Here is a 13,982-nt window from a genome sequence, read left to right on the forward strand (position 1 = left end):
GTTTCTAACTACAGATTTCTGAAATTGCCCCCCTAATATGGGTTTGTATTGAAGTAACCCACTGAATATAGAAAATGGATTTGTTAATATAGATCCATTGGATGTACAGATCTATTGTAATGGTAATGTGAGAAAAACTTGTCTTTTATAGCTGCTTATTTGAAATGCACATTTCCGTAGCACTAGTTTTCAAGGCAACCAGTAAATTGAACATAAAATATATAATAAATTGATCTATCTTCATTCCACTTCACATTAACAATAAATTTAAAGAATTGGGTTGGACAAGAAAGCCTAGTTGTAACTACTTCAATTTCAGACAGTTCAAGACATCAGACTTTGCAACTCAGTATAATGTTAAGTAGCCCAAACACTGTTCCAGATGGTGTGTTTCTCAATTTGATTATCTTTCCTCACACTGAACTAACCTGTGCACAGCTTAATCAGCTGCAGTAGGCTTATTTAAGTGCTACAGATATGCAGCAAGAATGGAAGTGGCATTCCCTCCTTGGAAATGAATGGAATGAAGGAAAAAAAAAGAAAGTTCATTCCCAGACTATAAATATTGATACATCAAATTTCAGTATCTGGAGAACTGAAACAAACCAAATACTGCAAAGGCATGAAGTGGCATCTGGCCAAAATAGACAGCTCCACAAATTAAGCTTTTAAGTACAAATAATTTTCAAGAAACTATAACTTCTGATTATAAAACTGGAAACCAGTAATTACAGCTATGCCTGCACTGCTAAGGGCACCCAGGAGGCCTCTCATGCCAACTGGCATTGGTGGATTATACCTCACTCCTCAGGGTTGTCCCCTGCTGATCAGCCCTTCAGTTGGACAAGGCTATGATGGGCTCCACCAGATGTCTTTAAGAAGTAATTACTTGTGGGTTTATGTAGTTCAAAGTGCCTGCAATCATGTGAGGGCTGTGTCACAGCTTCTAAGGCTGATTTTAATAGCTCAACACTATGAAAGTGTATGGCATACCCTGGGCGTGTTGTGAGAGCAGGCAAATGTTTGTGATGCTGTGAGACATGACACGAGGCAACACTGGAAGACTGCTCAGGGATAACAGCAGCAAGCAGTCCTGCGGTGGTCCTGTCCATATCACCACAAGGTGGGTCTTGAAGTTAATTGATCCCCCAAACTGCACCCAAGTTTTGTCTCAGAGAGAACTGGATGACCAGCTTCGAGAAAAACCCAGGGAGATAACTGACTCTCCAACAAGGAAGAGGGGCTTGAGGGCTGGGGAGACAAGTTATTTGGCTTTCTTCATGTGCCCTATATTAATTCTGGCAGAGTTAAAACAGAACTAAGCTGTAAAAACATTAAGCATCAAATATAATCATTCTAAAGCTATTTAAAGGAGCTAGAAAATCCACAGCTATGTATTTCTTGGGTCTTGCATTTGAAGTGAAATTAAACAAAGAATTTATTTTGGCATCAAAGTCAGAGCTCTAGAATAAAAGCTTAAAACATAAAGATTTGTGTAAAGGATCCCAAGTCCTCATTTCATTCTATTACTTACTACAGAGTACACCACCAATATCCAACTAATATCTGTGGACACGTGTTACACAGGTGCAGACCACCATTATGAATGCTTTCATCAGTAACGTCAGAACATCGGTAACTTGAGAACGTAAAAATGCTTCTATTCCTACGCTTTCATAGTGTTTATCATCAAGATTTAGCTTCAAATAGTTTTACGTCCATCCAGGAGAACAAAGCTTCCAGCTAGTTTTCCCTCCAGCCACTTTTCCTACGATGCTCAGCCACAGACAGACCTCTACACTGAAACTCATAGACTCACAAAGGGACATTTTCTGGCTATTATTTGGTCACTCTTTAACCATCCATCTCTGTCTGGGGAAACCATCTTGAGAATTATTAATTATCATGATAATAACTATCAAAGAAAAAATAATGAAAATTTATGAACGCCTGAGGTATGTCAGCACTGTCATGTAAGCTCCTTTGGAAGATAACTCCCACTCCTGAGTGGCATTAAGAAAAGCAGATGAAGACTCACAGCTATAAATAGATCAAAGATAAACCTTATCTTAGTCCCTACAAACTGTCTTTCTTATCAAATACTTTGCTACAAAATATGTTTTCAATGGTATGTAGTTAAACTAACAAAATATTTATTCTCGAAAGCAGGGACTCTGAAGTAACCTAGAGGGGCTCTGTTTGGTTAGACCTTATTTTCTTCATTTAACTCTACTTTTAATACACAGTATGATAAGCAATATGATCTCATGCTTGTTCAAGATGTTGGAGCTGTAGCTCCCAAGCTGTTTCGCTCCCAAGCTGTGTACAGTGAAAAGGCTTATTTTTGAAAAGAGGAACATGGCTGCCTCCACATACGCACCTGAAGAAACATGCAAAAGTGCATGTTTGTGCAGTGAATGCTCTGAATTTGTGCAGACTGGGTATAAAACAAACTTCTGAAATTCCCTGTGCTGCTTCCCAAAGCCCCACTTCATCTCTGTACGGGCTGTGACTTTTCAGAAATATTTTTCATGCATGAGGCAGCTTTTCAAAGACCTCTTAACTCTTGTAACTCATCTTACGAGCACAAATCAAATCGTGTTGGCCGACACTTTCCATAACAGAACTGCACCTTTAAATACCACTAATGCCAGATGGTCTCAGCATATAAAGCAGCATGAGACAACATATTAATGCTACTCAAACAAGCAACTTGTGCTAACAGCAGACCAATGAAATCAGTCTCAGGCTGCTAAGCCTCTCTGTCTCCATGGCAACATCTATTTCAGACAATTCTTCAATTTTCAAGTCAGATGAGCTTGTTGGCCCTTAAACTTCTCTATTCAGGGGGTCTTCCATTCTCAGGTACTTTTTCACTTTGTGTTGGCTACTGTTACAATATAGAATTTATTTTTATCAGTTGCTCCATGGAGAAGCAAGGAACAGATGCTCCTGTTTTGTGTTTATTTATAGATTTTCCAGTAAAGACTTTTACTATAAGATTTACAGTAAAGATTTTTACTATTTATTTCCATTATGGATTTGTTCCCCTAAGTGTAACACATGGAAACCTTGCAATATAGATGTCTCTGTTGTGACTTTACTTGCTAGCACCGAAAGAAAAGGGAGAACTGATACCTTCTTCACGCTCCTCTGCTACCAAGGCAGATTTTTAACTAGAAAAACAGAAAAAATATATTTTCATCTGGCAAATGGGGAAAAAAAAATCTTGACTTCTCCTCACCATACGTCCATTAGCATAGCTTAGTCAGCACAAATATTGGGCGTATTTGCTACCAGGAAAAATCTGACAGGAAGCAAGTAGGAGCCACGTCTTAAAAGTAAATTAAATATTGAACCACATGCTGTCTATCAAATATATATATATAGGGTACATGGCATAGCCACATGCTAACCTGCAGCATGGAAGATGAGAACCTAGGCACATAGGTGAGAATCTGAGACACAGGAGAGGATGTTCTTATCCAAAAAGACAAGAAATACATTGCAGAGCCAGGAAAGAAGCCAGACCTCCTTCATCACAGGACTGCTTTTCATTTCTGTGAAACAACTTCCTACAAAGACAATGTTTAAAGTTTAGACATGTGATAGCCTAAGTCCCAATCCCATAGCTTTTTTCTTCTCCCCATCCCCCTATGTACTGATGTCATCGAAAAGAAAGAAGAAATTTCATTCAGAAAGGCATAAACTTAGATCACTCATTCCTTAACTGCAGGCTATTACAGAACTGAATCCACATTTATTCCTCTTTTTTAAGAGCACATACACAAGTTGGCTTGAGTATTAGGATTTATAAGCCTCCTGCTTATAATGAAGATTCACATATGCAGCTCCCAGTGACTTCAGTTTGATCTGTGGATGCTCAGCAGCTGTGTGGAAAGACAAATTAACCCCCTGTCTAGTTTATATGAGTTGAAAATCTGATATGGAGAGTTGGCTTACCATAGCCATAAAGCTCCCTTTGAAGTAACATTTGAAATAATGATCTTTTGCACGTGTAAAAAGTTTATATTTAGGTTGTAGATTTTGCTTATAGTTCTAAAACTGTGCAGTAAGTTCTATGCAATAAGCCAAAATGCAGAGTCAGCCAAAACTACAAACCCTTCAGCTTAGCATAGGAAAAAAATGTTAATATTGAATGAAAAATGTGCAAAGAATACACCATTCACAACACAGAAGGACTGCAATATGTAACAGAAAGACAATCACACCATGGGCTCCCTTTACTTTTGAGGGGCACAAAAATAAAAGGACATTCAAATTACATGTCTTGCAGCTAGAAACCTCACACTTTCTCAATACCAAAAAAAAAAAATTCTACTGGATCATGAGGTTGGTATACCAGCAAGGATACCTTTGCCAAGAAAACAGCTCATTAAACCTCGGCCAGTCAGATGTCCCATCTGATCAAACAATTATTTCCTCTTGGCTTTAAGGCAGATCCACACCTAAGGATAAGTATTCAAAATGGCATATGATGTCTGTTCTCACTGTAGGCAGGGGTCTGCAGCCAGAGCAGTATCTTTCTTTGGTTGTAAATCACAGAATCCTCATGGTTAGGAAGGACCTCTGAGATCACCGAGTCCAACCATGTAAACACAAAAAAACACTACAATCTTGGCCACTAGAACATGCCACTAGAGCATGCCCCGAATTGCACATCTACACTTTTCTTAAATACCTCCAGGGATGGTGACTCAACCAGACATCTCAGGCTCCATGGTCACGAACAGCTCCCACAAAGAATGACTACCTCAGATTGCTCCATAGGATTTAATTTGTGAGTAAAGAAGGATGTCAAGTTTTGCTCATAATTCAAGATGAACAACTACCAGGAAGCAGCTAACAGCTTATACAGTCACAAATGTCTCGCTTTGGAAAAAGAATAAATTAAAAATAAATATTTACTGTCTTTGACCTGCCAACCATGGGTTTATGATTCAAGATTCTCTCTTACCTGGCCATTGTAGCTACACAGGTATGTTTCTAACGTGTGCCTTTGTATTGAACCAAACCCCTCTGACAATCACCCTGTTACCTGCTGTTGTCATGGGAAGGTGTGTCCGGTGCCGATTCAGCTATAACACATTAATGCACTGCAAGAAACCTCCCTCCAAAGGGAAAAGCACTATGGACCAAGACCACAATTTTTTTCCAGTATCCTCATTCCCAACAGTGCACCTGAAAGAAGTAAGCAAGGTGAGAATTTCTGTCATTGTGCAAATGATGGCAGTGGGCAGCTATCATTCCATGGTACACACCATAATTTATTATATGGCAGAACTCTGATTCCAAAATCTCAACTCCCAGCAAGTTAGGTGGCTTTCTCCATCACTTTTGCTCTGCAGAGCTCCTAACACATACAGCACCAGCTTCCAATCTTAAACCTGAGACAACACACACAGATCTACAGCAGCCAAAAGAGTTCAGATTCACGTCACACTGCACACCTCCCTACACGGCTACCATTTTACTGATAAGGATTATTTATTTTTAACTTTTTAATTACAAATACCCTTGGTGTCTTCATTTAGCCTCAGAAGCCTCATACAAGAAAGTAAGCTTCCAACTAACATTCTGATCCCACCGAATTGACTAAAGTTTCCTTTTCATTTGCAACTTACTCCAAAATGACATATGTGAAGTATACACCCTTTAGTCCAGTGCTCCTGATTCTACCCATTATCTTAATTAACTGATCCAGAAGTCTTAAAATTACACACTGCACTTTTCACTTTTCCTTGATTCCACAATATTTTAAGAGAATTCAGCTACAAACTTTCTTTCCAGTTTAATTCCCAACTCAATGGGAAAAAAATAAGCAAGAGTCTGCGGTAATACATGCATGAGTCTGTTGTTTTAAAAGAAAATGTAGAACAAAGAAAGAGGTGACGACTTTTTTATTTTTTTTCAGAAAGAACATGAATAATATAGGTATGAAGACTTCGTAATATAAATTAATCTGCTGAGTAAAGATGAGATAGGGTTCATAAATAGTATGTTTCACAAAGCAAGCATATAAAGCACAGCAAGGTACTTTAGATGATGACACAAGAAGGCTGGGATTCATCAGGTCTTAACTATAAGCTCTTGTACACGTTCCTAAGTTAGAAGCCTGCCTTATGTCACTTCCTCTTATAGTCAATAAGGAAAACGGGCGTTTTCAGAGGGTACTGCAGCCCAACCAAGAGGTCTACCTGTTAATCAGCAAAGAGAGATCATAGCATGTAGGCTTCTAAATCATGTACCATGTTTGAAAAAAAAAAAGATAGGTGGAATAAACACAGAATGAATTCTAAATTAGTTTTAAAACTAAATTATTTGCTGAGCCTAGTAGAAACTCTGTTGTTACAACCAAAAATTTGTGTTCATTATGAAACAGGAAATGTCGTGCAACTTTCACCCTCTGTGTAATTTAAAGGCTTAAGATATTGATCAATAAATTATAGAAAAATAAACAGTTTCTCCCAAATAAAGTAAATTGAGAATTAATATAATACCAAGGTCATTTTTTGATAAATCACATGATTACAATTTACTGCCTTCAAAAAATATCTCACAAAATCTTAGGAAATCACTGTGCTTTATACATGTCTTGTTAATTCTCTGGACTTCATGTTAATGTCGCCATAATAAAACATTCCTTTAATCCCAACCAACAACAAAACAGGCTCACCTCCTGTTTTCATTGGAAACTGTCCAGGCATTCTGCAGATGTGGGAGGTGGTGACAACTCATCTCTTTAAAAGAAATTGAAGTAATAGACTCTTTAAAAAGGAGTGGAATTGTCAAAACCATCCTAGGTCAGACGAACAAACTCCAAATGCTCTGCATACTCAGACTAATTTTAAGCCTGGAAAATAAAACAACTGCCTTCTATAGAGCCATGTTTATTCTTAACAATTACAGCCCTTTTTACTACAGCTTGGTTACACTTTGTGGGATCTAGAGAGTTTTCGCAGGTGGCACACAGCCTCTTAACCCCTTCTTAAATGGCCTAACAAAAAGGGAAGTCTTTAAATACCTCAGCCAGTGAAGCGACTTGGAAAGGGTATTATTGTATCTCTAGGAAATACTGCAGAGACTGCCCAGCAGTTAGCTGCCTCACCACACTTAGTGTGAATTTCCATTGACTTCAATGGAACGTGAATGGCATTAACAACCAGCTGCAATCGTGATCTATAGATGTGCCTACATCTCCTTGGCTTTCACCAGTTTGTGAATGCATTTTCCTCTTGGTATTCTACACCTCTGTTTTTAGCTCATCATTACAACTGTGATAGGAAGGTAGGATGAATCCAGAAATACTATTTATTTAAGAAAGAAAATATAAGAAAGAAAAATCTCATTTCAAAAAACTGTTATCAAGTGGAAAAAAAAAAAAAGAAGTTACTCAAGGCTTTTAAAAATATAACAGATGCTTTAAGATACTCACTCAGCACGTACAGCCAGCCATCTTATTGCCAGCAAATCCTACAGCCCTCTCGGGACCTGTGCAACCTACAGAATCTGTGAAGGACACTGGACATCCCACTCTGAACACAGGCAGCATTAAAATCGTGCTGCCAGAGACTACCCCAGGTCAAATCCTGGCTGGGAGACTCCAGGGGGACTAACCTAAGTGGCACTACAGCCCATAAGGAATTTCACTGAAAGTTAATTACAGCCTCTCAGTCTTCTGCAGAAGGAGTGAAGTACAACCAGCCCCAGATTTGCGCTCCCAGAAGGCGAGCCAGCAGCGCGTCCCCTGCGGTGTTAGATGGGAAAGCCAGAATGTCCTCACAAGCTCTGAAAGAAAAATCTGTTCCCTGATGCACAAAGGAAAGAAAAATCCAAATGCAGGCGGCCGTGTGAATAATAGGTTGGACCGCGTTTTGTTCTGCATTTTATTTCATACATCCCCGTGGAGCCCCCAGCAGCTGCCCTGCTCACACCCCGGGTTTGGCGCGGTGGGTGCGCGCTGCCCGAGGAGCAGCTCACCTTTAAAGAGGATTGTAAATGTAAGCCTTGAGAGAAAGAGAGAAGCTGAGCCACAGCCGACAGAAAAATGGGACAGCACCATGTGGCCAGCACAGGATCTCCTGTACTCCTAATACAAAGTGTTTTGCTTACATCTACCCATTTACAGCCGCTACCTTTCTGCGGTGCAGCCGGAGGAACATGGACGCGATGCACTTGCATTTCCCAGCCAGCAGCCCCGTATCCTCCCCTAAACAAGCAGCCATTGATAAACAGTGACGTCTGCTTAAACCTCAAGCATGCAAAAATTAGGTTTGCTCTCTAGTATCCAGATTTAATAACAAGCTCTTGCCGTATACAATTTCTATTAATGCTCTGCAAAACAGGGAAATATTAATAGGGCCCATTGAAGTGCTCACAATATTTTTACTTGCAAATTCCAAGCGCAAGGCAAAGAAGATTTACGAAATCAAGTGCAATTAGTTGTAAGTGATAAAATTAGAACGGCTGCATCTGATGACATCACTGTAACTAAGAGACGAGTTACGTGCTTTCTAACATCACCTCTGCCAGAACAGCCTGCCACTGACCCACACACTGCCTTGCCCATCTGAAGGGGGGCAGCCCACAAGACCCTCAGGTGATACTGAGAGGTCTTCCCCCTCTGGGGCTACCCCTCCAAGGCAGCACAGCAGATTCCTGCCCAGGATTCCTGCCCTACACATTTGTTTCTTCTCACTGCTGCTGCTGCTGTTTTTCGAAGAGCAGCACTTGCTCGCGGTTCTCTGGAACAACTGCACAGTCATTTAAATGGCAAACATTTAAAATATTTTAAAAATGGGCTTCTGTGCAACAACGAATTACAAGCATTATAAGCAACAATTTTTTTCCTGTGAATTTGTTGGGTTAACTTACCACAATTTCTTGCCACAGCCAGTACTCGCTCAAATGGCTGGCGCCACAGCTGAATAAGGGCACAATTCAATGACAGAAGAAAAGCCCTAGGCACACTTTCTGTGTTAGCGGGGAGATCTTGGATTTCCCCATTCATTAATATACAGGAGAGGCATGGCTTTTACTTCCCTTTTAATCATCCTTTAATTATTTTGCAGGAAGAAATGGCTCCAGCACTGCAGAGCTGGAAGGTGAGAAGCTGAGAGCCTAAGGGTGGGTGACTTTGGTGGGGCCAGTACAGGAGCTGCACTTTGGGAAGTCAAACGGCTTATTTAGGCTCAGCGCCAGCCCCGACCCACCCAACCCATTTCCTCGCCCTGCCAAGGGGGTCTTGGATAAAGTGACGGGTCCCAAGATTAACGTAGCCGAGCTGCACCTCATAAAACAGGCTGAAGTCACACCGCCGGGTCCTGCACGCCATGCTCTGAGTCACAGCTGTGGTGCTCACCTCACGCGCGGCGCGGCCCTGCCTCTCTGGCCCACAACGCTTTGCTGCTGTTCAAAACTGGAAAATCCAAAGTATGCCATTTGATAGGGAATCAGGTGTCTCGCTCAACTACAAATAAACCTTTTCCTTCTATTTGAAGTATTTTTAAAGATGCTTCTGGGAGCTTCTGGGAGGAAATAATTGTATTTTTGTTAATCTTCTAAATTAAATGCCGTTTTGAAAATATGTTAAATATTTTGTTTCCAGAATTACATTATTCTGATATTCTCAGGATTGCTGTTTGCTTTTTTCTAGCATGAATAATTTGACTTAAAAGTCACAAATTCACAAATAATTCTTGTCACAAACCCCTTATTTTCATTCATCCTCTCTCCCTTCCACTTGATGTAAAAGTTATTTTCAGAGCCTTTATCTGTAACACATGTAACTACTCAATTCATAAGCCTCGCTCTGAGGATTTCTTCATGAAACTAAACATTGAGAAATAACCACTATAAATTCTTAGTAATTTATTTTTTAAAAGCAGGAGAAATTTTTATCTGCAATTTTTTCACTGAAAGAGAAAAAAAAAACAACCTAGGAATCTTGAAAGCGTCAAAATGTTTCATTTTCAGGTTTGAAGAGATGAAGTAATGGAGGGGACTGGTCTTGCACCCCCACCAAAATCAGTGGTACCAATGAGTCAGAAGTGGCAGCACACCTAAACAAGTGGCTGAACAGTAATGGAGGAGAAACTGCTTTAGGCGATCAATTCTAAATATATTTCACTGCTACTGAAGAATATGAACTTACACCCCAAATGAGCTTAGTTATGGTAATAAAAAAAAGCCTCAAGAGACTAGCATCCATTGGGTGTTTGTTCAACATAGCATCAGATCTCCAAAGCAAGAGCCTATTTCCTCTCTCAGGAGCAGTCAGTATTCTCATCCACCTGAGTTAAGGCAAAATATTGTTTACTTTATCCCAGAAATAATCTGTGCTTTACTATCTACTGTCCTCTGTTTCGCTTTGGTGCATCATCAGCTTCCCACAATCTCTTTCTCCTCGCTTTATATCACCTTCTGTCAACTTTGCCAAATTGTATTTTCTCACGTAATCAAAGACCCTCCACACTGTTTTGATGACTTCCAGTCTAGGTTCATACAGCACCTTCTACACCTCATCACTGATAGAGTCGCATTCAAGTCTTCCTCTGCTTTACCTGTCCCAGTCCCCATCAATTCAAAGGTTATCTGCATGGAACAGCAACCTCAGTATAAAGCTGTTTGTTAAGGTTAAAACATCTGCAGCTCCAGGTTTTGCTTCTCCTTATTCAAGGGCTTATTTTCCATCAGCAATTGCAGGCTCTAACCTCCCATACAGGTGCAGCATCAGCCTAAAGAAACCCTTGCCACAAAAAAAAAAAAAAAAAAAAAAAAAATGGATCAATCTAGCTTTTAAAAATGAAGATGAAAGGCCAAGCGTTCCAATTGAGAATCATGGCCTGGCCGCCTGGTCTGATTTTCTTGGTAGTTATTTTCCACTGCAGTAATGCAGGGAAAGCTAATGCTTTCAATAAAATTTCATTGCTGCTTTAAACCCTTCCAAAAAAAAAAAAAAAAAAAAAAAGCAAAATATTAGACCAAACTCTGGCATGAACCGGAACGGAAGCACAGGTAGCGTGGAGGTCAACTTTGAAGAGAAGGTAGCACATTCTCCAAGGATTTAATGTAGGATCAGAAACTTTGGGCAGTCTCATGCTTCTGGCCTTCAGCACCTCCCCAGGAATCGCTCCGTGAAGGCCGTGCTCATCTTCCCGGTGACTAATCCGGGTTTCCAAGATTTGCCAAGACACTTTGTATTCTTATGCAAGAAAGCGGACTGGCTCATATGAGTCATTTTGTTTTCCAATGCAGTATCAGGACTTCAAAAAAAAATCCTCATCCTGCATATTTACCGCAGCGAAAGAGGAGGCCTTAACGATTCATTCCAGTTGCTTCATTCACTAAGGATTTGTTCCAGTTACTTTGGAAGTCTAAAACACATTTCTAAAATTTTCCTATTTCTCTCATGCTTTTTTTTTTTTTCAAATATTGCACGTACTTTACAAATTTATATACGAAAATAGCTGATATTGTAAAATTAACATTGACCCATGCTTACATACAAATGCATTCACACGATGCTGCACAGCCATGCAATATGTGGGATTATGCAATGTATGCATGTATGTGCAGTGTTTGATTTACTCAGTACAAAGCCTCTTTACTCACTACAAAGCATCTTTATTTATGTTCTGCTGACACTTTCCTGATTTATTTTGTCAATCAACCTGCCCACTAAGTGAATAGAAACATTTTTGTTTGTTTTCACAGCAGCTCACTAGATAATTCAGGTACCATCCCTGCATACTCACCAGGCTTCTAGAAGCATGAGCTCTCTACAGGCCATAAATCCACGAGCCATAACATATATTTCATTTATATATTTTACATATATTGTTTTAAATAAACCCTGCGGCACTCAGGATATCTTGTAGAAACAGGTTATGTTCAGGAAGAGCAACTTCTTAGCCCATCATGAAAAAAGAAAAAATAACTCTGTGTGTGTCTGTGCATCTATCATTTTTTAACAATAATGACGGTAAATCAGGTCCTGATCCTGCAAGCTGTAATCACACAAAATATCCTTATTCCTGTTGTTGCCCTAGGAATGAAGTGTGGATGCTTAGAGTGAGCAAGGGTCCCCCCTCAGGTAAGAGCTGCAGAATCAGCTCTGTATTTCCTGCCAAGGCTGATACAAGGCTCCATTTCTTTTACTGCACAGCTTAAAAAACTCACATAGAAAAATAAACAGTGCTACTTTTTACTACACGGTAGAAGAAAGGGCATGTTACTAAGCAGAAAACACCTCTAGTACAACCTTAGGAGCTTAGGGTCTGGAACAAAAAAAGCAGGGATGTTTTCAGTGCCTTTGCAATTATTTCAAGGAGCACAACCATAATCAGGCATGGGGTCTGGCTCATTGCCCTTCCTAAAAAGATCCTGAGCTTCTCTCCTGTGCCACTGCAGATAGTCAAAGCTGTATCAGTTCTCCACTTTTTGCAAAATGCTCAGTACCTCACAGAATGAAACTGAGGATTTAAACAGAACAATGAATTTGCTCTGGTTCAAATCCTGGTTAATCCTCTGCAAAAACCAGCATTTTCAGCATCCACCACTGAAGTTTGCCAGGACTCATCACATTCCCTGACATGTGATTTGGACATTACAACATGTGGCATTTTCGTCTATAGTGCTCCCTTTGTGAGGGACCAAGCACGTTCTAGGAAATGCTTGACATTCACTGTGGCTTAAATGTGGGTACAATTCATAGGAAATTGTCTTTTCTGCAGTTTGTTATCATTCATTGATATGCAGTTGGATTTTCTTCTGCTTGGGCTCAATGACAAACCCTTTTTCTCCTATCACTGGCACCAACAGGAGAAGAAGCATGTCTCCAGGAAGAGCCATGGCCCCACCTCAGACAGCACAGAGTGCTCTTTTTCTCCCTGTTTCAGCTGGCTGGGCAGAAGTGCCAAATAAATGAACTGTAGCAACTGTCCCATGACAGTAATGACAAGTTGCAATAATAATTGCATATCGTTCTAGTGTACAAATTGCAGAGTGGCAATAGATTAATTCTGAGCTGCAGGATCACCCCTCATACCAAGATGGCAACATACCACAAAGAAATTTTTCAAATTTCATTGTAATTCTTACATTTTTCATTTCAAGACAATGCTTTGCTACTCTGCCTTCTTCTTTTGTCTTCCTTATGTCCAATATCCTATGACCTCTAAGTTCTATCAGTAGCCCTAGCGCGGTCATTAAAAACGTTGCTCTCTTGAGGCCGCACAGCAAGGTTATGTTCAGGTCATAACGCAGAACATCAAGCATTAAATTGTATAGACCAAACCCCCAGAGACCCACGAAAGCTGCATCTCCACCTAAAAATCACGGTCTTCCAGACGTGTTCTGTGCCCTACTGAGGGAAATGCGAAGACAGGGCTGCAGGTGTGTGGGCCTCAGGTGCTGAGCAGCTTTCACAATTAAGCCTTTTCACAGGCATTATCAATTTTGCAATTGGAAACGATGAATAACACGCACTCTTAGGTGCAAAGCAAACGCACAATCACATCCCCTTTTACAAAAGGTGTCCCAAACACCCAGCTACACACAACCCCGTAGCCTGAGACATCAGTGCGAGCGCCCGTAGTGTGATGCGGTGACGGGGCTTCCGCGGGCAGCCCCCCGTGTGACACGGCTCACACACGCACCCCCAGCCCTCCTCACACCTTTTCCCCCTGACGGTTTGGTTCCTGCCGGGGAAAGGGGGGTGGCACCGCCTTCCCTTTCCGCACATCCGCACCGGGTGCTTCCCCGCGGGGGAGCGTGTCCGTTCCCGGCTGCGGCTGCACCTTCTGGCACCTCGCAGTGATTTTAGCGCCTTTCCCCTCTTTAACGCGGCGCTGATTCCAGCCGCAGCGGCGTAAGGAGGCTGAGCCGGCGGGCGCAGCCCATCGCTCACAGCTGTCAGCTGCGGGAGCTGATATTCCAGGGCAGCCTCTGCCCGCCGTGGC

The 13,982-nt window shown here is 41.0% G+C and overlaps 1 protein-coding gene across 1 annotated transcript in view; it reads right to left on the reverse strand.

The window, feature by feature from the left end:
- Nucleotides 1-13,982, reverse strand: part of CPE (carboxypeptidase E) — a 59,379-nt gene that overhangs the window by 45,051 nt on the left and 346 nt on the right. The window lies entirely within an intron of this gene.

This window comes from Calidris pugnax, unplaced genomic scaffold, assembly GCF_001431845.1.
Source record: "Calidris pugnax isolate Ruff unplaced genomic scaffold, ASM143184v1 scaffold15, whole genome shotgun sequence".
In the NCBI taxonomy this organism is placed as follows: domain Eukaryota; kingdom Metazoa; phylum Chordata; class Aves; order Charadriiformes; family Scolopacidae; genus Calidris; species Calidris pugnax.